This window comes from Pavona decussata, unplaced genomic scaffold, assembly GCF_977016875.1.
Source record: "Pavona decussata unplaced genomic scaffold, jaPavDecu1.1 SCAFFOLD_146, whole genome shotgun sequence".
NCBI lineage: Eukaryota > Metazoa > Cnidaria > Anthozoa > Scleractinia > Agariciidae > Pavona > Pavona decussata.
Window position 1 is genome coordinate 40001 of NW_028145559.1, and position 25820 is coordinate 65820.

General features: G+C 38.2%; 1 pseudogene; it reads left to right on the plus strand.

Moving 5' to 3' along the window:
* Positions 1-10017: 10017 nt before the first annotated feature.
* Positions 10018-10711, plus strand: LOC146466280 (uncharacterized; annotated as a pseudogene).
* The last annotated feature ends 15109 nt before the right edge of the window (positions 10712-25820 follow it).

A 25820-nucleotide genomic window follows, 5' to 3' on the forward strand; every position in this document is an offset into this window, starting at 1 on the left:
AAGCCCTAACAGTGATCAGCATCAAATTTCTCCTGGTAAAATTAATGTTTATTCAATCCCTGAGGTCATGAGAATTAAGGATACGATCACCCAAGATGAATTCTCTTGATATTTTAATAACTTCTACCCAGTCGGCTTTTATAAGAAAAATATAGGGACAAGACAGGAGAGTTTGTCCTTTGATATTAGGGCTTAAAGGGGGAAAACATGACGTTTCCGCGACAACATGTCACCATTATTTTGTTTATTATTATTACTATTATTATTTTAGTAACAGGATGATCACATTGACTTTCAGGCCTTCTTTGCGATGAGAAGTCAGCGCGCCGTCAGTGGCAGCGATTGATCGATGGAACGGTATCGGCTGACTTTGCTGGGGAGCGAATCTGGCGAACCACAGCGGCGCCGCTAGAAAGTTCTCTTCTGACAGGAAAACAACTTAAAGGTCTCAGTAAGTCTTGAACAATCGTGTTTTATTCAGTTAGAGATTGTATTTCTCTTTCACATATCGCTAAGTAATCAAAGTGTTTAGTTAAGGCCATGTTTTTGCCGGCAATATTTTTGGTCTGCTGTTCAGCTGTGTTGTTGTGTTTAACTAGATTCAGTGAACTTTATTCAGGGATTCGGGGCCACCTAAAATGCACAATCGACTTAAATGAACTGGTTTACTCCAGTTCTAATTATGTTCTTTCTTTTCACTGTCATGTTTGCTTTAGAGCCGGAGAACGAAATATTTTCGTATTAGCCTGATGTTATTATCTAGCTGTGAAGTTGTTCGTTTCAAGAACCATCGCTTAATTAACTTGTGTTTTGATGTGTTGTTATTGTCGCACTTCTTTGTGTCAAAACGTCCTTTCAGTTAAATACCGTAAGTTAAGTTTACCTAGCTAATCAACACAATCAGACTTTCCGCGAATGTCTTAGTTACTTTCTAGAATTGCGTGAAAATTTTGCCTAGCCCGTCGCTCGAGATGCTCGCATTTGTCAAAACTAATTATATGACGAGTTGTTGTCAAAATGATTTTTTTTCTCATTTGAAGTTGAATTGTTCAGTTCAGAGAAATCAAATTTTGGGCCATTTTAGTTAAAAGAATATTTCTTTCATTACAAAAAAAAACTTAGCTTGAGCATTTCATTTCAAAGCGCCCTTTGAACAGCGCAGTGCATACGACATTATAGAACACGGTCAATGTTTGGAGGTCAAAAACCTGCTTAATTTTCGAAGTTTACGGCCTAAAAAATTCTTTAGTAGACAGATCTAAGTTGGTTTCATACTTATCCAACCGTGCGTTAGTAAGATATCAGCCGTTCTTGCAATCAACAGCCCTAATTCTTACTTAGCGTGCTGGTTGATCATTAACTATTATGACATGTGTGACCTGAAAAAACTAATTTTGAGGCCAGGGCGTGAATCCCTATAAAGTGATGGTAAAAGTTTCCGGCAAAGTTCTTTTCTAAACAAATTAACTCTTTGAGTGAGATAAAAAATGAACTACGACGTCGATCTGTACGGATGCCAAGGCTTGGGTAGAATGAACAATCACATACATTGAGCGTTTTTTTTTTTTTTTTTATTAAACAAAATTAAAATAATGAAAAGATTCCCTCGTCGTTAAGTGACTTTATAGACTAATCACAAGTGTGTTTTTTCCCCCTAGCTTTTCATATTTTTGATCATTGCCTGATCATTTTGTTGAAATAAACAACGAGATATTTCTCTATTCGTTATATGAGGTTCACTACGTACGCATGCCCAAACCTCAAGACGTACCGCTTGGAAGACGGCTAATCATGTTATATATAGATGAAGCTGAATTTGAGACAGTCGGATGTGAGCGCTAGCCGAAAGGGATGTACTTATTATGGTCTAGGGGCCAGTTCATCTCTCCCTCCCTGGCTTGTCGTCAGACAAGTTATCGGACTGAGTGGCAAGATCATCCCCGCTGGCATAAGAGACCTTTGGTGCATGGGGTCAGGCTTGTGCCAGGACGGTTGTATTATTTCACAATAAAAAGTAGAGAGGTTAACCCTTTAAGCCCTAACAGTGATCAGCATCAAATTTCTCCTGGTAAAATTAATGTTTATTCAATCCCTGAGGTCATGAGAATTAAGGATACGATCACCCAAGATGAATTCTCTTGATATTTTAATAACTTCTACCCAGTCGGCTTTTATAAGAAAAATATAGGGACAAGACAGGAGAGTTTGTCCTTTGATATTAGGGCTTAAAGGGTGAAAACATGACGTTTCCGCGACAACATGTCACCATTATTTTGTTTATTATTATTACTATTATTATTTTAGTAACAGGATGATCACATTGACTTTCAGGCCTTCTTTGCGATGAGAAGTCAGCGCGCCGTCAGTGGCAGCGATTGATCGATGGAACGGTATCGGCTGACTTTGCTGGGGAGCGAATCTGGCGAACCACAGCGGCGCCGCTAGAAAGTTCTCTTCTGACAGGAAACAACTTAAAGATCTCAGTAAGTCTTGAACAATCGTGTTTTATTCAGTTAGAGTTTGTACTTCTCTTTCACATATCGCTAAGTAATCAAAGTGTTTAGTTAAGGCCATGTTTCTGCCGGCAATTTTTTTCGTCTGCTGTTCAGCTGTGTTGTTGTGTTTAACTAGATTCAGTGAACTTTATTCAGGGATTCGGGGCCACCTAAAATGCACAATCGACTTAAATGAACTGGTTTACTCCAGTTCTTATTATGTTCTTTCTTTTCACTGTCATGTTTGCTTTAGAGCCGGAGAGCAAGATATTTTCGTATTAGCCTGATGTTATTATTCTAGCTATGAAATTGTTCGTTTCAAGAACCATCGCTTAATCAAATTTTTGGCCATTTCAGTTAAAAGAATATTTGTTTCATTACAAAAAAAAACTTACCTTGAGCATTTCATTTCAAAGCGCCCTTTGAACAGCGCAGTGCATACGACATTATAGAACGGTATCGGCTGACTTTGCTGGGGAGCGAATCTGGCGAACCACAGCGGCGCCGCTAGAAAGTTCTCTTCTGACAGGAAACAACTTAAAGATCTCAGTAAGTCTTGAACAATCGTGTTTTATTCAGTTAGAGTTTGTACTTCTCTTTCACATATCGCTAAGTAATCAAAGTGTTTAGTTAAGGCCATGTTTTTGCCGGCAATTTTTTTCGTCTGCTGTTCAGCAGTGTTGTTGTGTTTAACTAGATTCAGTGAACTTTATTCAGGGATTCGGGGCCACCTAAAATGCACAATCGACTTAAATGAACTGGTTTACTCCAGTTCTAATTATGTTCTTTCTTTTCACTGTCATGTTTGCTTTAGAGCCGGAGAACGAAATATTTTCGTATTAGCCTGATGTTATTATCTAGCTGTGAAGTTGTTCGTTTCAAGAACCATCGCTTAATTAACTTGTGTTTTGATGTGTTGTTATTGTCGCACTTCTTTGTGTCAAAACGTCCTTTCAGTTAAATACCGTAAGTTAAGTTTACCTAGCTAATCAACACAATCAGACTTTCCGCGAATGTCTTAGTTACTTTCTAGAATTGCGTGAAAATTTTGCCTAGCCCGTCGCTCGAGATGCTCGCATTTGTCAAAACTAATTATATGACGAGTTGTTGTCAAAATGATGTTTTTTCTCATTTGAAGTTGAATTGTTCAGTTCAGAGAAATCAAATTTTGGGCCATTTTAGTTAAAAGAATATTTCTTTCATTACAAAAACAAACTTAGCTTGAGCATTTCATTTCAAAGCGCCCTTTGAACAGCGCAGTGCATACGACATTATAGAACACGCTCAATGTTTGGAGGTCAAAAACCTGCTTAATTTTCGAAGTTTACGGCCTAAAAAATTCTTTAGTAGACAGATCTAAGTTGGTTTCATACTTATCCAACCGTGCGTTAGTAAGATATCAGCCGTTCTTGCAATCAACAGCCCTAATTCTTACTTAGCGTGCTGGTTGATCATTAACTATTATGACATGTGTGACCTGAAAAAACTAATTTTGAGGCCAGGGCGTGAATCCCTATAAAGTGATGGTAAAAGTTTCCGGCAAAGTTCTTTTCTAAACAAATTAACTCTTTGAGTGAGATAAAAAATGAACTACGACGTCGATCTGTACGGATGCCAAGGCTTGGGTAGAATGAACAATCACATACATTGAGCGTTTTTTTTTTTTTTTTATTAAACAAAATTAAAATAATGAAAAGATTCCCTCGTCGTTAAGTGACTTTATAGACTAATCACAAGTGTGTTTTTTCCCCCTAGCTTTTCATATTTTTGATCATTGCCTGATCATTTTGTTGAAATAAACAACGAGATATTTCTCTATTCGTTATATGAGGTTCACTACGTACGCATGCCCAAACCTCAAGACGTACCACTTGGAAGACGGCTAATCATGTTATATATAGATGAAGCTGAATTTGAGACAGTCGGATGTGAGCGCTAGCCGAAAGGGATGTACTTATTATGGTCTAGGGGCCAGTTCATCTCTCCCTCCCTGGCTTGTCGTCAGACAAGTTATCGGACTGAGTGGCAAGATCATCCCCGCTGGCATAAGAGACCTTTGGTGCATGGGGTCAGGCTTGTGCCAGGACGGTTGTATTATTTCACAATAAAAAGTAGAGAGATTAACCCTTTAAGCCCTAACAGTGATCAGCATCAAATTTCTCCTGGTAAAATTAATGTTTATTCAATCCCTGAGGTCATGAGAATTAAGGATACGATCACCCAAGATGAATTCTCTTGATATTTTAATAACTTCTACCCAGTCGGCTTTTATAAGAAAAATATAGGGACAAGACAGGAGAGTTTGTCCTTTGATATTAGGGCTTAAAGGGTGAAAACATGACGTTTCCGCGACAACATGTCACCATTATTTTGTTTATTATTATTACTATTATTATTTTAGTAACAGGATGATCACATTGACTTTCAGGCCTTCTTTGCGATGAGAAGTCAGCGCGCCGTCAGTGGCAGCGATTGATCGATGGAACGGTATCGGCTGACTTTGCTGGGGAGCGAATCTGGCGAACCACAGCGGCGCCGCTAGAAAGTTCTCTTCTGACAGGAAACAACTTAAAGATCTCAGTAAGTCTTGAACAATCGTGTTTTATTCAGTTAGAGTTTGTACTTCTCTTTCACATATCGCTAAGTAATCAAAGTGTTTAGTTAAGGCCATGTTTTTGCCGGCAATTTTTTTCATCTGCTGTTCAGCTGTGTTGTTGTGTTTAACTAGATTCAGTGAACTTTATTCAGGGATTCGGGGCCACCTAAAATGCACAATCGACTTAAATGAACTGGTTTACTCCAGTTCAAATTATGTTCTTTCTTTTCACTGTTATGTTTGCTTTAGAGCCGGAGAACGAAATATTTTCGTATTAGCCTGATGTTATTATTCTAGCTATGAAATTGTTCGTTTCAAGAACCATCGCTTAATCAAATTTTTGGCCATTTCAGTTAAAAGAATATTTGTTTCATTACAAAAAAAAACTTACCTTGAGCATTTCATTTCAAAGCGCCCTTTGAACAGCGCAGTGCATACGACATTATAGAACGGTATCGGCTGACTTTCCTGGGGAGCGAATCTGGCGAACCACAGCGGCGCCGCTAGAAAGTTCTCTTCTGACAGGGAAACAACTTAAAGGTCTCAGTAAGTCTTGAACAATCGTGTTTTATTCAGTTAGAGTTTGTATTTCTCTTTCACATATCGCTAAGTAATCAAAGTGTTTAGTTAAGGCCATGTTTTTGCCGGCAATATTTTTGGTCTGCTGTTCAGCTGTGTTGTTGTGTTTAACTAGATTCAGTGAACTTTATTCAGGGATTCGGGGCCACCTAAAATGCACAATCGACTTAAATAAACTGGTTTACTCCAGTTCTTATTATGTTCTTTCTTTTCACTGTCATGTTTGCTTTAGAGCCGGAGAGCAAGATATTTTCGTATTAGCCTGATGTTATTATTCTAGCTATGAAATTGTTCGTTTCAAGAACCATCGCTTAATCAAATTTTTGGCCATTTCAGTTAAAAGAATATTTGTTTCATTACAAAAAAAAACTTACCTTGAGCATTTCATTTCAAAGCGCCCTTTGAACAGCGCAGTGCATACGACATTATAGAACGGTATCGGCTGACTTTGCTGGGGAGCGAATCTGGCGAACCACAGCGGCGCCGCTAGAAAGTTCTCTTCTGACAGGGAAACAACTTAAAGGTCTCAGTAAGTCTTGAACAATCGTGTTTTATTCAGTTAGAGTTTGTATTTCTCTTTCACATATCGCTAAGTAATCAAAGTGTTTAGTTAAGGCCATGTTTTTGCCGGCAATATTTTTGGTCTGCTGTTCAGCTGTGTTGTTGTGTTTAACTAGATTCAGTGAACTTTATTCAGGGATTCGGGGCCACCGAAAATGCACAATCGACTTAAATGAACTGGTTTACTCCAGTTCTTATTATGTTGTTTCTTTTCACTGTCATGTTTGCTTTAGAGCCGGAGAACGAAATATTTTCGTATTAGCCTGATGTTATTATCTAGCTGTGAAGTTGTTCGTTTCAAGAACCATCGCGTAATTAACTTGTGTTTTGATGTGTTGTTATTGTCGCACTTCTTTGTGTCAAAACGTCCATTCAGTTAAATACCGTAAGTTAAGTTTACCTAGCTAATCAACACAATCAGACTTTCCGCGAATGTCTTAGTTACTTTCTAGAATTGCGTGAAAATTTTGCCTAGCCCGTCGCTCGAGATGCTCGCATTTGTCAAAACTAATTATATGACGAGTTGTTGTCAAAATGATTTTTTTTCTCATTTGAAGTTGAATTGTTCAGTTCAGAGAAATCAAATTTTGGGCCATTTTAGTTAGAAGAATATTTCTTTCATTACAAAAAAAAACTTCAAAGCGCCCTTTGAACAGCGCAGTGCATACGACATTATAGAACACGCTCAATGTTTGGAGGTCAAAAACCTGCTTAATTTTCGAAGTTTACGGCCTAAAAAATTCTTTAGTAGACAGATCTAAGTTGGTTTCATACTTATCCAACCGTGCGTTAGTAAGATATCAGCCGTTCTTGCAATCAACAGCCCTAATTCTTACTTAGCGTGCTGGTTGATCATTAACTATTATGACATGTGTGACCTGAAAAAACTAATTTCGAGGCCAGGGCGTGAATCCCTATAAAGTGATGGTAAAAGTTTCCGGCAAAGTTCTTTTCTAAACAAATTAACTCTTTGAGTGAGATAAAAAATGAACTACGACGTCGATCTGTACGGATGCCAAGGCTTGGGTAGAATGAACAATCACATACATTGAGCGTTTTTTTTTTTTTTATTAAACAAAATTAAAATAATGAAAAGATTCCCTCGTCGTTAAGTGACTTTATAGACTAATCACAAGTGTGTTTTTTCCCCCTAGCTTTTCATATTTTTGATCATTGCCTGATCATTTTGTTGAAATAAACAACGAGATATTTCTCTATTCGTTATATGAGGTTCACTACGTACGCATGCCCAAACCTCAAGACGTACCACTTGGAAGACGGCTAATCATGTTATATATAGATGAAGCTGAATTTGAGACAGTCGGATGTGAGCGCTAGCCGAAAGGGATGTACTTATTATGGTCTAGGGGCCAGTTCATCTCTCCCTCCCTGGCTTGTCGTCAGACAAGTTATCGGACTGAGTGGCAAGATCATCCCCGCTGGCATAAGAGACCTTTGGTGCATGGGGTCAGGCTTGTGCCAGGACGGTTGTATTATTTCACAATAAAAAGTAGAGAGATTAACCCTTTAAGCCCTAACAGTGATCAGCATCAAATTTCTCCTGGTAAAATTAATGTTTATTCAATCCCTGAGGTCATGAGAATTAAGGATACGATCACCCAAGATGAATTCTCTTGATATTTTAATAACTTCTACCCAGTCGGCTTTTATAAGAAAAATATAGGGACAAGACAGAAGAGTTTGTCCTTTGATATTAGGGCTTAAAGGGTGAAAACATGACGTTTCCCCGACAACATGTCACGCTTATTTTGTTTATTATTATTACTATTATTATTTTAGTAACAGGATGATCACATTGACTTTTAGGCCTTCTTTGCGATGAGAAGTCAGCGCGCCGTCAGTGGCAGCGATTGATCGATGGAACGGTATCGGCTGACTTTGCTGGGGAGCGAATCTGGCGAACCACAGCGGCGCCGCTAGAAAGTTTTCTTCTGACAGGAAACAACTTAAAGATCTCAGTAAGTCTTGAACAATCGTGTTTTATTCAGTTAGAGTTTGTACTTCTCTTTCACATATCGCTAAGTAATCAAAGTGTTTAGTTAAGGCCATGTTTCTGCCGGCAATTTTTTTGGTCTGCTGTTCAGCTGTGTTGTTGTGTTTAACTAGATTCAGTGAACTTTATTCAGGGATTCGGGGCCACCTAAAATGCACAATCGACTTAAATGAACTGGTTTACTCCAGTTCTTATTATGTTGTATCTTTTCACTGTCATGTTTGCTTTAGAGCCGGAGAACGAAATATTTTCGTATTAGCCTGATGTTATTATCTAGCTGTGAAGTTGTTCGTTTCAAGAACCATCGCTTAATTAACTTGTGTTTTGATGTGTTGTTATTGTCGCACTTCTTTGTGTCAAAACGTCCTTTCAGTTAAATACCGTAAGTTAAGTTTACCTAGCTAATCAACACAATCAGACTTTCCGCGAATGTCTTAGTTACTTTCTAGAATTGCGTGAAAATTTTGCCTAGCCCGTCGCTCGAGATGCTCGCATTTGTCAAAACTAATTATATGACGAGTTGTTGTCAAAATGATGTTTTTTCTCATTTGAAGTTGAATTGTTCAGTTCAGAGAAATCAAATTTTGGGCCATTTTAGTTAAAAGAATATTTCTTTCATTACAAAAAAAAACTTAGCTTGAGCATTTCATTTCAAAGCGCCCTTTGAACAGCGCAGTGCATACGACATTATAGAACACGCCCAATGTTTGGAGGTCAAAAACCTGCTTAATTTTCGAAGTTTACGGCCTAAAAAATTCTTTAGTAGACAGATTTAAGTTGGTTTCATACTTATCCAACCGTGCGTTAGTAAGATATCAGCCGTTCTTGCAATCAACAGCCCTAATTCTTACTTAGCGTGCTGGTTGATCATTAACTATTATGACATGTGTGACCTGAAAAAACTAATTTTGAGGCCAGGGCGTGAATCCCTATAAAGTGATGGTACAAGTTTCCGGCAAAGTTCTTTTCTAAACAAATTAACTCTTTGAGTGAGATAAAAAATGAACTACGACGTCGATCTGTACGGATGCCAAGGCTTGGGTAGAATGAACAATCACATACATTGAGGGTTTTTTTTTTTTTTTTTTATTAAACAAAATTAAAATAATGAAAAGATTCCCTCGTCGTTAAGTGACTTTATAGACTAATCACAAGTGTGTTTTTTCCCCCTAGCTTTTCATATTTTTGATCATTGCCTGATCATTTTGTTGAAATAAACAACGAGATATTTCTCTATTCGTTATATGAGGTTCACTACGTACGCATGCCCAAACCTCAAGACGTACCACTTGGAAGACGGCTAATCATGTTATATATAGATGAAGCTGAATTTGAGACAGTCGGATGTGAGCGCTAGCCGAAAGGGATGTACTTATTATGGTCTAGGGGCCAGTTCATCTCTCCCTCCCTGGCTTGTCGTCAGACAAGTTATCGGACTGAGTGGCAAGATCATCCCCGCTGGCATAAGAGACCTTTGGTGCATGCATCACGAGCCAGAGATAACCGGAAGTTGAAAAATGTGCTCTAGCCGGTTGCTAAGGAGTGACGTCATACTCCTGCTCTGAACCCATCATCATACTACGTTTGCGGTTTGGGACTCCAACAGAGTTTTCGCAACTAATTTATCGCCGCATGGCTTTTCGTACAATCTCCCGTTGAGACGGCCTGATCATTTTGGGGGTGGGATTTGCCTTTTTTGACAATTTAGGAGGTTAGATTTCATGTAATTTTAGTCAAGATCATTTTCGCGCTCCGTCTTCAAGGATCGGTACATGGAGGCTTTCGCTGAGGCTTTCGACATTCGTCGACTTCATCTAGCTAGCGACCCGGTAAGACCGTGGTATTTGATGAATTCTCTGGTATGTGGCGGTCAGCCGACCAAATTTATGGCCAGGTGCCCTTTGGTATCGAGTTTTCTAACAGAATTCGCCTCTGTGAAGATCTCCGATATCCAAAATGGCGGGGACTTGGATCAGAGAGCTTTCAGAGGAGAAGTCGTTCCCGTTGCCTCGTTATTCGGCATTTTGTGCGCAGTTCTGAGGAAAACTGTGAAACCGAGTGAACGTGTTAGCTACGCTTCGTTGAAGCCGTGAACGCTATCGAGATCGGAACAGAAAAGCAAAACCCTTCGAGACGAAGCGCAAACCGACTGCTCACCGCCCTCAACGAGTGCAAAGGCAAAATCAGAGGAATTTCCGGACGACGTAGTGTGGACCTTGATCAGCGATGTTCGCGAAAAGTACCAGCTGCCGCTTGCATCAGCAATCGCTGGTCAGGTCCACAATCCCGAAGTGGCTAAAATGTTAAGCGACTTAGCGGAAAAATTGGTCGAAAAAAGTGGTCCAAAGCAAGCATTTGAGGTCATGCTTGGGGACAGTGCTCCTGATTTTTTCCAGTCACTTTGTGTCCCTGACTGGACCTTACTGCATTTTAAACTGCAGTCCAGAATCCCGGACCAAGAATTAAGGTTGGCAAACGCTATTGAGCCTGACTAGGCAGGGCCGAACTGGGGTAAGTGATTACCTTTATCTTTTTATTGTGCTAGAATAGGTATAATATATATTCTTGCTTTGTAAAACGTATTTTACTTTTTTTTTCTTAAAGAGAAACTAAGGGAGGGGTTCACAGGGTTGAGTCTTGACACTCATTATAATGATCTGTTGATAATAAGAATTAGTGACTGGTCCAATGAGTCTTTTCTGTCCCATCCCTTAGGGATGAAAGAAGGAAAATAATTTCATGATCTGCATATTCCGCAGGGTTTCGATCAAGGGTACTGTAATTAATTATTGTGGGGTTTAAACTGTGTTATAAAATGAGCCAGGATAAAGTAAAACCGTTAATTTTAAAATTAGATAAAATTTTTGCTTGTAAGTTATTCTTTGTAATTGTACGATTTGCCTATGAAAGCTTATGGTGGAAATTAGCAACATTAATGGGCTAGTTGCACTGTACCCCACAGTGAAGATAAATCAACAATAGCCTCCATTTCGCACGAAAATATGCTCAGATATTTGTCCGCAGACATTATCTGTTCTGAGAAGTGGACAGTTTTCCTGAGAGTGAAGCTCGAGGAAAACTGTGAGCTTCTAGGAGCAGATAATGTCCAAGGACAAATATCTAAGCATATTTTTAAAGCCAAATGGAGGCTATTGTGGTTACATGTATTATCCTTCAAATATTTTTCGCAACATGAAGCAACGAGCTTGAGTATTTGAACATTTCGTTTAAGAACAGTTTACCGTTAAACCTTTAGAGCGTATTTTGTTTTCTGATACTGCTGTATCGACCAGCAGGTTTATCTCTCTTTCCGTCACAAAAGCAAACCGTTCCCCCATCTTGACATTAATTGTGATTGTAAACAAAACGTGCCTTGAAGTTTTTGAAATTGGGGAATATCACTTGGGGAATATCATCGGATATTTCCCAGTTTTAGCTGGGGTATATTTGGTCACATGAGGCGTTTAGACCAATCGCGGGCGAGCGGAAATATTTAAATCTATCAATCAATAAACTTTATTTACCCTTGAATTTACAGTGTAGCACTGAAGTGCTAATATCTTTAATGGATTATAATTTCTGTTATACGCCCATGGCAGCAGCTGCTACTGATTTGACTGGCTGGTGTCTGAAGCCAGTCAAGTGAGACCTTACAGTAGGTGTTCTGCTCAGTACATGGGCTTGACTTCAGCCACCTTAATCTTGTTTACATGCAGAGTAGAATAGTTATTAATTGGTGCAAAATGAGAAGAAGCATGAATATTCAGTATGTGCAATTGTCAACTGAAACATGTGCCTCCCTTTTGGAGATTTTAGGTGAAATCAGTGCAGCTCAAACTAATTAATAAGAGCATTTTATTATAAAAAGAACGTCGTGCATAAAGCGAATTGCGTTATTACATTACAAAAGAATAAATATAGTATAGTAAAATTACAGCTTGTCAACTTAATCGGGACTGGGCATTATATTTAAAATTATTTTAAATTTACATTTTCAGATTTTCAAATTACTCCGAATTTACAGCCTACAGTACAATAATTGTAGGCTGTAAATTTCAATTTTTTTTTCGATATTTAAAAATTATTCGATATGATAAAAAGTTCACCACAAAAAATCAATGGTATTGTTATTGATTTCACAGTTAATGTTTAGTTTGGTTGTTTATTAAGATTACAACACTGATGTCCCAATCCTGCTAAACAAAAATCAAATCAAGGCTGTGAGGAAAATGGTTTTTGGGATAGTAAGAAATGCAATGGGCATCAGACCCCTGCCAGAAGGTGCTCCTCGTGGCTTTCAAGTCAGCCTGTCTGCTGCTGTTGCCTGGGCTGCGAGGGAGACAAGGTTACATCAACCCCACCAAAACACCCTGGAAGTCAACCTTAAACTTGACGGAAGACTTTTCTTTGGTAGGTGTGAAGTTTTCTTGTTGCAGGGATTTAAACGTTATTTAAAATTTTCTCAGTTATCTCTTATGGTATTATGCTTATGTCCTTTTTCTAGTAATTTGCATGGAATGGGTACTTCTTGTGCAAAAGAAGGGTTTCTCTAAACTATCATTTTACACACCATTCTTGCAAAAATGTAAGGGCTTTGCAGGGTTTTCAAAATGAAAAAAAGTACCAGGAGGAAATGTGAAAGTAGCCGGAGGACAATTGCACCGCGTTAGCGGTGCCGTGCGGCGAAAGCTGCACGGGGAAAGGGTGTGGGAGGGGGAAACCCCCTCCCGCTGGGGGGGTCACAGCAAATAGTTAAATTTTGCATACCCAGAGATGCATTCTCAATCTGGTGCATTTTAAGGGCAAAAAAGTGTTTGTTTGGAGGTCATTGTAAAATGAATTATAAACAAGAGTTTTCTTCAAAATATCACTCAGATATAACAATTATTATAACAATTGGAATTAAAATCTGGGCAAAAATATCCACGTCCGTAATCAGCTACGTTATTGACATAAATTCATACTTTGGAGACAAAAAGTACCCGGCACAAACGCTAAAAGTAGCCGGTGACTTGCGTCGGGCGTCGGGCGTCGGACGTCGGGTGCTATTGAAAACCCTGGCTTTGAGCATTTTAAGGTAGTAATAACTTAAATCCCAATGCATTAGTAATGTATTCACATGCTGTACCCCACCACAGGCAGGCAATAAGTCATGATTGGCATTGTACCAGTGAATGTTCACCATGCATCTAGTGAAAGCTGCAAAAGTGTCTATCCAATTGCAATTGCCAATTGCAAAGAAAACAGGTGAGAGTAATATGAACTGATGATAGTTTCCTGTTTAAAGGGCATGCCATTCACAGTTTATCCAAGATGAAAATTATTATTTCGAGTCGCATATGTCAATTTAGGTAATTGTTGTATATCCTTTTGGTTCACCCAGATAGAAGTCCTGGCATTGATATGTGCCTGAGTGCTTCTGGGATATGCAACATGAAAATTATTATTTCGAGTCGCACATGTCAATGTAGGTAATTGTTGTATATCCTTTTTGGTTCACCCAGATAGAAGTCCTGGCATTGATATGTGCCTGAGCGCTTCAGGGATATGCAACATGAAAATTATTATTTCGAGTCGCACATGTCAATGTAGGTAATTGTTGTATATCCTTTGTGGTTCACCCAGATAGAAGTCCTGGCATTGATATGTGCCTGAGCGCTTCAGGGATATGCAACATGAAAATTATTATTTCGAGTCGCACATGTCAATGTAGGTAATTGTTGTATATCCTTTTTGGTTCACCCAGATAGAAGTCCTGGCATTGATATGTGCCTGAGCGCTTCAGGGATATGCAACATGAAAATTATTATTTCGAGTCGCACATGTCAATGTAGGTAATTGTTGTATATCCTTTTTGGTTCACCCAGATAGAAGTCCTGGCATTGATATGTGCCTGAGCGCTTCAGGGATATGCAACATGAAAATTATTATTTCGAGTCGCACATGTCAATGTAGGTAATTGTTGTATATCCTTTTTGGTTCACCCAGATAGAAGTCCTGGCATTGATATGTGCCTAAGTGCTTCTGGGATATGCAACATGAAAATTATTATTTCGAGTCGCACATGTCAATGTAGGTAATTGTTGTATATCCTTTTGGTTCACCCAGATAGAAGTCCTGGCATTGATATGTGCCTGAGTGCTTCTGGGATATGCAACATGAAAATTATTTCGAGTCGCACATGTCAATGTAGGTAATTGTTGTATATCCTTTTTGGTTCACCCAGGTAGAAGTCCTGGTATTGATATGTGCCTGAGTGCTTCTGGGATATGCAATGTTAACGAGTTTTTGAGAAAGATGATAATCTAGGCCAGGGTTGTATATCCCATCTGGTTCACCCAGGTAGAAGTCCTGGCATTTATGCTTGCCTGAGTGCTTTTGGGATATGAAACGTGATTAAATTGACCCTGCAGATGTTGAGAATGAGAGATTAAGTAAGTGTGACCTTTTTCTAGTTCACCAAGCTAAGGTCTATGTAAACTGGTTGCAGGGTAGTGAACTTGATCAGAATCAATAATTATTGTTATTGTTCTATGGCTTGTGGAAATCTAGGCTATTACTGTATACCCCATTTGGTTCAGCCGAGTAGATGCAATGGCCTTGATGTGTGCTTTCCGGGTATGCAACATTTACAGTGTTTTGAGATGTCTTTGAAAGTCTCCCATAAAATTAATGTTGTATATTCTTTCTGGTTCACCCAAATAGGACTTTCTGGCATTGTCTATGTCTTGTCAAATTTTGTCTCTGTTTTGAATAATAAGGCAGCAGTTCAACTGTGTTTCTAAGCAGTTTAAATGTTGAGACAGGTGTTGAGCATTATCTTTAAACTATGAAGCAACGTATTGCATGAGAATTATGTATTATTCAGGAGTGTCACAGGAAATGTCGGAAATAGAAATTCCTTGTTCTCCTATCAAGAATCGAAGCCGGCTTAGATTTTTCGATTACTAGTTCGGATGCTCTACCACTGAGCTACAGGAGACTCGTGGGAGCTAAGGCCATTAAACTAGGTTTATTAGACAAACGTCCTGCCTACTGCTTAGATTTGAATGTCAATGTGTGGCATATGTGCAATGGAATAGATGTGACGGAGTATTTAAAGCCCGGTCAATGAATGAGAATGAGGGCTGTTGTCGTCATTGCCGTGTGTAGTTCCAGCTTCATAAATGCTCTGTCACTGAACTATCAAGCAACTCTCTGCTATTGTCTCCTTTATTGTGTGACGTCCCAGTCTCACAAACCGTTTGTCAAGAAGTGTGTAGTATCCTGGCAACAATGAGTTGGGGTGGTCACCCAATGATACCCCCTGAAAAGACTGAAGTCGACTTAAGGTTGTGATTTGTCTGGGAAAAAAAGGCGAGCTGGGGTAACCAACCCTCGGGGAGTCCGCCACAAATCACACTGGCGGTTAGACTTCAGTCTCAGGATAATACCCTTGCACTATCAAGTAAGCAAGGGGGGGACCAGGGAACCTGAGAATATCACAGTCGTTGACTTTCTATATTTTAAAAGTGAACGTTAAGCTATTTAAAAGACTAACCGATATATAAATTTCCAACAAATAACATCTACATTACTACCAGTAAGGGGAATATTCATTTCAAACGGTAAACTTAATTCGTACTGGATTATATCCCTACGAGTCACAGAGGCGTATTATCCAAGAACGTTATCCAGAAATAGATTACTTCGAACTTGGTGAACAGAAAGAGATACTCATCCAAAGAGGGCGGAAGGGTCGTTTCAAAGACGTTTCGCGAAGAAAAAAAATGCGATTGCCCGAAACGCGATATTAAAGTGAACTTAGAAAACGTTCAAATTCGCCGCCTTTTTTGTTCACCACTTGACAAAGTCTTCTCTCGATTGTTCTCGGATGGCTTAGATAAGCAACACGTGACTCCAGTTTCGTCTCAGCAGGCAATTGTCGACGCTTTGTGTTAGACAAGCTCTCTTTAGCCGATGACATTGCAAATAAAACACAAAGACCGACAACAAGATACCAACACTCACTATTTTCCCTCACACTTCGTTTGCAACACTTAAGCTTTGGTTCCTGAATAGGGAGCCCGACAGACGTCATATGACGTAGGGAAATCGGCATGGATAGACAGTAAAAATGCAGGGTGTCGAAAATAGCGTTAGCTGTAAATCGAAACATTTTTCGCGGAAATGGATGCTGTGTGGATACAGGTGAATAAAATAATTTATAATAATAATTAAAGAAATGCAAGGGAAATTTAATGAGATTAATAGTACTCTTCCGCATCCTTTCGGCTCATACGCACTAAATCACGTTCACATGCACGCATTTTCTGGCACCTGAGTATACATTTTAACCGTAGTACAGACGCAGACGATCTTAGCCAGTCTAAGAAAAATTAACTCAACACTAAAGAAAATGAAATTACAATAAAGAATAGTATGAATAGTCCTTCTGCAATCGGTTAAAAATATCGAAAAATGGCTTTTATGGTCGCTACATACACACATGTACACTCGGTCTGGCAGCTTGCGCTTAAGTTTGTTTCATTTACAGCGTATATCCTTTTTGGCCTATAACGTATTAACCGCAACTTACATCAGACAAAGATCGCACTTTATTTTATTTCTTTTCCTGCAAAGCAAACGGACTATAAATTGGTAGTTTCACGGATAGAAAAAATCAAATGATTCTTGAAATTGAAATGTAAAACTCCTTCAACCCTCTTCTTTTCCCTTTTTTTCGATGTGAAACCGCTTTTCAAACTTAAAGAGGTTGTGATTTAACTGATGTTCGAACACTTCGGTTTTAAAGCCTGTATACATGAGTTCTCCCGCCGCTGTCCCCCACCCGTATTGAAAGGCCGAGAAGCCCCTTGGGTCGAGGTTGGCAGTTGAGTGTCGTAAAACGAAAACCAAAGCCGAAAACAGACGCAGCATTACGATGAGCCACTCAGAACAAGAAGCAAATTCATGTAAAGGGAGTAACACCCGAGAAAACGCTTGCCGTTTATGGAGAGTACTCGTTGTTTACAACGGGCTGTTCTTGTCTGTTACCATCGTTTTGAATTCAAGTAGGGGTCTCCAGTGCTAAGACCCTAAACAATAAAACCCACTCCACAAGCGATGGCTGAAGGATTATTTAGTCTCTAAACGGGTTAACTGGTGGTCTTATTTTATGTCCCCATCCCGTCCCCCTTCTCTAGCTATTAATAAACGATATAAACTTACTTTTATGTATTTCTTTTGCTTGTCCCTGAGTACCACAAATGTCCAGAAATGCACCTCACCCCGAATTTGGGTACTTTACATTAGACAGACCTTTTTGTCAGTTTTCATATTATTTCTAATTAAAAACTGAATTATTGTATAATACAATTCGAGTGATTTGATTGGCCTAGCGGCCATAATATATGCAAGAAATGACGACCATAAATTGTGGGCTGGTTATTCTTAGACATTGAAATCAGTAAGATCTAGCAATATTTCTTAATTGTTTTTAATAAAGCAATTATCCACTTGCGCTTGTTAGATGTGAGATGACTATAGCCAACTATCTATCATCTCATATCCAATGCGCGCCCGTGGAATAATTGTTAAATGTTTGACAGAATTATTTGTGTTTTAGTAAGAATTTACGGTAGGGGACAACTTGTGATGTCTATCATACATTTCATGCATCTCATTAGCGTTTATTTCTGGACATCACTTCACTTATGTCAGAGAATAAATTCAAGAATTAAAAAAAAAATGCTAAAAAGGTGAAACGGCATGCGTATGACTCAATAGGTCTGTGGTGCCTTTATTTTTATTTAGGGATAAAAATCCTTTATTTTTATTTAAGCATAAATATTGGAGTACAAACAGGCGCGAATTCAATGTCTGGGTCCACCACGTGCATTAACACGATAAACAAGACGTGAAAGACATCGAGGCTCAACATTTTGTACGATTACCACAGAAAACAAAACTTCTTCTAAGGAACGGGGTATTAGAAAATTTAGTGAGCAACTTATTTCAACCGTATATTTTAGCTTATTTTCTTTTGGTAGCCTTTTCTAGTACTTGTGTGAGCCCAAGGTTAACACACGCGTACCGATTTATTGGGCCGAATTTTGTTTGGCCGATTTAGCCTGAGTTGATTTACGCATAACGATTTATCACATAAGAAAGTGAATAAGTGGACGAAAATCGACCCGGTTTATAAAACTTTATCGCAATGGAACTGCTTGTATACTGTAAACCTTGCTCAAAATGAAATCTGTCAAAGAGCAGCAGAATTTATAAATCGAACAGATCTGAGAAAAAAAAAAAGCTCAGGCCGACAATTTGCAGTGCGCATATGAATGAGCCGACTAATCAGAACGATTATATTCCTTTGCTGAAAAAATTTCCGTTTTTCCAAGGATCTCTAAGTTTTTCACAGTTCCCAGTGTTAACGACATATTTGCCTTCTTCTATTCCTGTGTGGCGAACGATTTAAGTCACGATTCCGTTTTTCATTACATTTTAATCTCAATTCTGCGAAAAGATTCCATTACTAAACTGTTGGGTGCCCCCGTTTAAATTTCATCGCTTTCCAGCAGACTGCAGCAAAACATATAACGTGGGATCCGTTTGCAGACACGTCATATCAACGAAAGAAATTTAATTAAAAGCTCGCAAAAAAATATTTTTTAGGCGCAAGGATTATAACACTTTCGCGTTAAAATTAACGCCGCAAGCGAAACAGAAGTAATGCCAGAACGGATTCTATTCCATTGGAATGCTCCGAGTTGTTTGACGTCCCGTGGAGAAACCAGGCAAATTGCCTGGTATCTCCAAGGGGTGCCGAGGTCTTGTTTCCGTTGCTAAGAACCACTGGCTCGTTATGACTAACCCCAAAACGTAAGAAATCTAACTCCCAAACGTAAGAATTGCTAACCCCCAAACGTAAGAAATACTAACCCCAAAACGTAAGAAATCTAACCCCCAAACGTAAGAATTACTAACCCCAAAAAGTAAAAAAATCTAACCCCCAAACGCAAGAATTACTAACCCCCCAACGTAAGAATTACTAACTTCAAAACGTAAGAAATATAACCCCCAAACGTAAGAATTATTAATTCCAAAACGTAAGCAATCTAACCCCAAAACGTAAGAATTACTAACCCCCAAACGTAAGAATTACTAACCCCGAAACGTAAGAATTACTAACCCCAAAACGTAAGAAATCTAACCCTAAAAAGTTACAATTACTAACCCCCAAAGGTAAGAAATACTAACCCCAAAACGTAAGAAATCTAACCCCCAAACAAAAGAATTACTAACCCCCAATCGTAAGAATTACTAACCCCTAAAACGTAAGAAATTTAACCCCCAAACGTAAGAATTACTAACCTCCAAACGTAAGAATTACTAACCCCAAAACGTAGGAAATCTAACCCCAAACATAAGAATTACTAACCTTAAATCGTGAGAAATCTAACCCCCAGACGTAAGAATTACTAACCCCCAAACGTAAGAATTACTAACCCCCAAACGTAAGAATTATTAACCTTAAATCGTAAAAAAGGTAACCCCCAAACGTAAGAATTACTAACCCCTTAAACATAAGAATTACTAACCCCAAAATCTAAGAAATCTAACCCCTAAACGTAAGAATTACTAACCCCCAAACGTAAGAATTACTAACCCCAAAACGAAAGAAATTTAACCCCCAAACGTAAGAATTACTAATCGCCAAACGTAAGAATTATTAACCCCAAAACGTAAGAAATCTAACCCCAAAACGTAACAATTACTAACCATGAAACGTAAGAATTACTAACCCCAAAACGTAAGAAATCTAACCCCCAAACGTAAGAATTACTAACCCCCAAAGGTAAGAATTACTAACCCCAAAACCTAAGAAATCTAATCCTCAAAGGTAAGAATTACTAACCCCAAAACGTAAGAATTACTAACCCCCAAACGTAAGAATTACTAACCCCCAAACGTAAGAATTACTAACCCCAAAACGTAAGAAATCTAACGCCCAAACGTAAGAATTACTAACCCCAAAACGTAAGAAATCTAACCCCCAAACGTAAGATTTACTAACCCCCAAACGAAAGAATTACTAACCCCAAAACGTAACAAATCTAACCCCCAAACGTAAGAATTACTAACCCCCAAACGTAAGAATTACTAACCCAAAAACGTCTAATCCCCAAACGTAAGGATTATTAACCCCCAAACGTAAGAATTACTAACCCCAAAACGTCTAATCCCCAAACGTAAGAATTACTAACCCCCAAACGTAAGAATTACTAACCCCAAAACGTAAGAAATCTAACGCCCAAACGTAAGAATTACTAACCCCAAAACGTAAGAAATCTAACCCCCAAACGTAAGATTTACTAACCCCCAAACGAAAGAATTACTAACCCCAAAACGTAAGAAATCTAACCCCCAAACGTAAGATTTACTAACCCCCAAACGTAAGAATTACTAACCCCCAAACGTAAGAATTACTAACCCAAAAACGTCTAATCCCCAAACGTAAGGATTATTAACCCCCAAACGTAAGAATTACTAACCCCAAAACGTCTAATCCCCAAACGTACGAATTACTAACCCCCAATTGTAAGAATTACTAATCCCAAAACGTAAGAAATCTAATCCCCAAACGTGAGAATTACTAACCCCCAAACGTAAGAATTACTAACCCCAAAACTTAAGAAATCTAACCCCCAAACGTAAGAATTACTAACCCAAAAACGTAAGAATTACTAACCCCCAAACGAAAGAATTACTAACCCAAAAACGTAAGAAATCTAACCTCCAAACGTAAGAATTACTAACCGTCAAACGTAAAAATTACTAACCCCAAAACTTAAGAAATCAAACCCCCAAACGTAAGAATTACTAACCCGCAAACGTAAGAATTACTAACCCCAAAACGTCAGAAATAAAACCCCTAAACGTAAGAATTACTAACCCCCAAACGAAAGAATTACTAACCCCAAAACGTAAGAAATATATCCCGTAAAGGTAAGAATGACTAACCCCCAAACGTAAAAATTGCTAATCCCAAAACGTAAGAAATCTAACCCCCAAACGTAAGAATTACTAACCCCAAAACGTCAGAAATCTAACCCCCAAACGAAAGAATTACTAACCCCAAGACGTAAGAAATCTAACCCCCAAAACGTAAGAATTACTAACCCGAAAACGTAAGAAATCTAACCCTCAAACATAAGATTTACTAACCCCTAAACGTAAGAATTACTAACCCCAAAACGTAACAAATCTAATCCCCAAACGTAAGAATTACGAATCCCCAAACGTAAGAATTACTAACCTCAAAACGTGAAAAATCTAACCCCCAAACGTAAGAATTACTAACCCCCAAACGTAAGATTTACTAACCCCCAAACGTAAGAATTACTAACCACAAAACGTAAGAAATCTAACCCCCAAACGTAAGAATTACTAAACCCAAAACGTAAGAAATCTAACCCCCAAGCGTAAGAATTACTAACCCCAAAACGTATGAAATCTGACCCCCAAACGTAAGAATTGCTAACCCCAAAACATAAGAATTACTAAACCCCAAGTGTAAGAGTTACTAACCCCAAAACGTAAGAAATCTAACCACCAAACGTAAGAATTACTAACCCCAAAACGTAAGAAATCTAACCCCCAAAAGTAAGAATTACTAACCCCCTAAACGTAAGAATCACTAACCCCAAAACGTAAGAAATCTAACTCCCAAACGTAAGAATTACTAACCCCAAAACGTAAGAAATCTAACCCCCAAACGTAAGAATTACTAATCCCTAAAGGTAAGAATTACTAACCCCAAAACGTAAGATATCTAACCCCCAAACGTAAGAATTACTAACCCCCAAAGGTAAGAATTACTAACCCCAAAACGTAAAGAATCTAACCCCCAAACGTAAGAATTACTAACCCCAAAACGTAAGAAATCTAACCCCCAAACGTAAGAATTACTAACCCTAAAACGTAAGAAATCTAACCCCCAAACGTAAGAATTACTAACCCCAAAACGTAAGAAATCTAATCCTTAAACGTAAGAATTACTAATCCTTAAACGTATTAATTACTAACCCCAAAACGTAAGAAATCTAACTCCTAAACGTAAGAATTACTAACCCCCAAACGTAGGAATTACTAACCCCAAAACGTAAGAAATCTAACCTCCAAACGTAAGAATTACTAACCCCCAAACTTAACAATTACTAACCCCAAAACGTAAGAAATCTAACCCCCAAACGTAAAAATTACTAACCCCAAACGTAAGAATTACTAACTCCAAAACGTAAGAAATCTAACCCCCGAACGTAAGAATTACTAACCACACAACGTAAGAAATGTAACCCCCAAACGTAAGAATTACTAACCCCAAAACGTAAGAAATCTAACCCTTAAACGTAAGATTTACTAACCCGCAAACGTAGGAATTACTAACCCCAAAACGTAAGAACTCTAACCCCCAAACGTAAGAATTATTAACCCCTAAAAGAAAGAATTACTAACCCCAAAACATAAGAAATCTAACCCCTAAACGTAAGAATTACTAACCCCCAAACGTAAGAATTACTAATCCAAAAACTTAAGTAATATAACCCCCAAACGTAAGAATTACTAACCTCAAAACGTAAGAAATCTAACCTGTAAACGTAAGAATTACTAACCCCCAAACGTAAGAATTACTAACCCCGGAAAGTAAGAAATCTAACCTTCAAACCTAAGAATTACTAACCCCAAAACGTAAGAAATCTAACACCTAAACGTAAGAATTACTAACATTCAAACGTAAGAATTACTAACCCCAAAACGTAAGAAATCTAACCCCCAAACGTAAGAATTACTAACCCCCAAACGTAAGAATTACTAACACCCAAACGTAAGAATTACTAACCCCAAAACGTAAGAAATCTAACCCCCAAACGTAAGAATTATTAACCCCCAAACGTAAGAATTACTAACCCCAAAACGTAAGAAATCTAAACCCCAAACGTAAGAATTACTAACCCCCAAACGTAAGAATTACTAACCCCAAAACGTAAGAAATCTAACCCCCAAACGTAAGAATTACAAACCCCCAAACGTAAGAATTCCTAACCCCAAAATGTAACAAATGTAACCCCCAAACGTAAGAATTTACTAACCCCCAAACGTAAAAATTACTAACACCAAAATGTAAGAAATCTAACCCCCAAACGTAAGAATTACTAACCCCAAAACGTAAGAAATCTAAACCCCAAACGTAAGAATTACTAACCCCCAAACCTAAGAATTACTAACCCCAACACGTAAGAAATCTAACCCCCAAACGTAAGAAGTACTAACCCTCAAACGTAAGAATTACTAACCCCAAAACGTAAGAAATCTAACCCCAAACGTAAGAATTTACTAACCCCCAAACGTAAGAATTACTAACCCCAAAACGTAAGAAATCTAACCCCCAAACGTAAGAAGTACTAACCCTCAAACGTAAGAATTACTATCCCCAAAACGTAAAAAATCTAACCCCCAAACGTAAGAATTAATAACCCCCAAACGTAAGAATTACTATCCCCAAAACGTAAGAAATCTAACCCCCAAACGTAAGAAGTACTAACCCTCAAACGTAAGAATTACTATCCTCAAAACGTAAAAAATCTAACCCCCAAACGTAAGAATTAATAACCCCCAAACGTAAGAATTACTATCCCCAAAACGTAAGAAATCTAACCCCCAAACGTAAGAATTACTAACCCCCAAACGTAAGAATTACTAATCCCAAAACGTAAGAAATCTAACCCCCAAACGTAAGAATTAGTAACCCCCAAACGTAAGAATTAGTAACCCCCAAACGTAATAATTACAATTCCCAAAACGTAAGAAATCTAACCCCCAAACAGAAGAATAACTAACTTCCAAACGTAAGAATTACTAACCCCCAAACCTAAGAAAACTATTCCCCAAACGTAAGAATTACTAACCCCCAAATGTGAGAAAACTATTCCCGAAACGTAGCAATTACCAACCCCAAAACGTAGGAATTTTTTAACCCCCAAACGTAAAAAAACTAACCCCAAAACGTAAGAATTACTAACCTTCAAACGTAAGAAATCTAACCCTTAAACGTAAGAACTAGTAACCTCCAAACGTAAGAATTACTAACCCGAAAACGTAACTAATCTAACCCTTAAACGTAAAAATTACTAGCCCCCAAACGTAACAAATCTAACCCCCAAACGTTAGAATTACTAACCCCCAAACGTAAAAATTACTAGCCCGCAAAAGTTAAAATTACTACCCGACAAAGATAAGAAATCTAACCCCCAAATATAAGAAATCTAACCCCAAAATATCAGAAAAATAGACTCCAAATGTAAGAATTACGAACCCCCGAACGTAAGAATTACTAACCCCCAAAAGTAAGAAATCTAACTCCCAAACCTAAGAATTACTAACCCTCAAAAGTACGAAATCTAACCCCCAAACATAAGAATACTATTCCCCAAACGTAAGAATTACTAACCCCCAAATGTGAGAAAACTATTCCCGAAACGTAGCAATTACCAACCCCAAAACGTAGGAATTTTTTAACCCCCAAACGTAAAAAAAATAACCCCAAAACGTAAGAATTACTAACCTTCAAACGTAAGAAATCTAACCCTTAAACGTAAGAACTAGTAACCTCCAAACGTAAGAATTACCAACCCCCAAAAATGAGAAATCTAACCCCCAATTGTAAAAATTACTAGCCCTTAAAAGTAAAAACTTACTAACCACCAAACGCAAGAAATCTAACCCCTAAACGTAAGAATTACTAGTCCCCAAACGTAATAAAACTAACCCCCAAACGTAAGAATTACCAACCCAAAAACGTAAGAAATCTTACCCCCAAACGTAAGAATTACTAACCCCAAAACGTAAGAAGTGTAACCCCCAAAAGTAAGAATTAATAACCCCCAAACATAAGAATTACTATCCCCAAAACGTAAGAAATCTAATCCTTAAACGTAAGAATTACTAATCCCTAAACGTATGAATTACTAACCCCAAAACGTAAGAAATCTAACTCCTAAACGTAAGAACTACTAACCCCAAACGTAAGAAGTACTAACCCCAAAACGTAAGAAATCTAACCTCCAAACGTAAGAATTACTAACCCCCAAACTTAAGAATTACTAACCCCAAAACGTAAGAAATCTAACCCCCAAACGTAAAAATTACTAACCCCCAAACGTAAGAATTACTAACTCCAAAACGTAAGAAATCTAATCCCCGAACGTAAGAATTACTAACCCCAAAACGTAAGAAATGTAACCCCCAAACGTAAGAATTACTAACCCCAAAACGTAAGAAATCTAACCTTTAAACGTAAGAATTACTATCCCCCAAACGTAGGAATTACTAACCCCAAAACGTAAGAAATCTAACCCCCAAACGTAAGAATTACTAACCTGCAAACGTAAGAATTACTAACCCAAAACGTAAGAAATCTAACCCCCAAAGGTGGGAATTATTAACCCCTAAACGAAAGAATTACTAACCCCAAAACGTAAGAAATCTAACCCCTAAACGTAAGAATTACTAACTCCCAGACGTAAGAGTT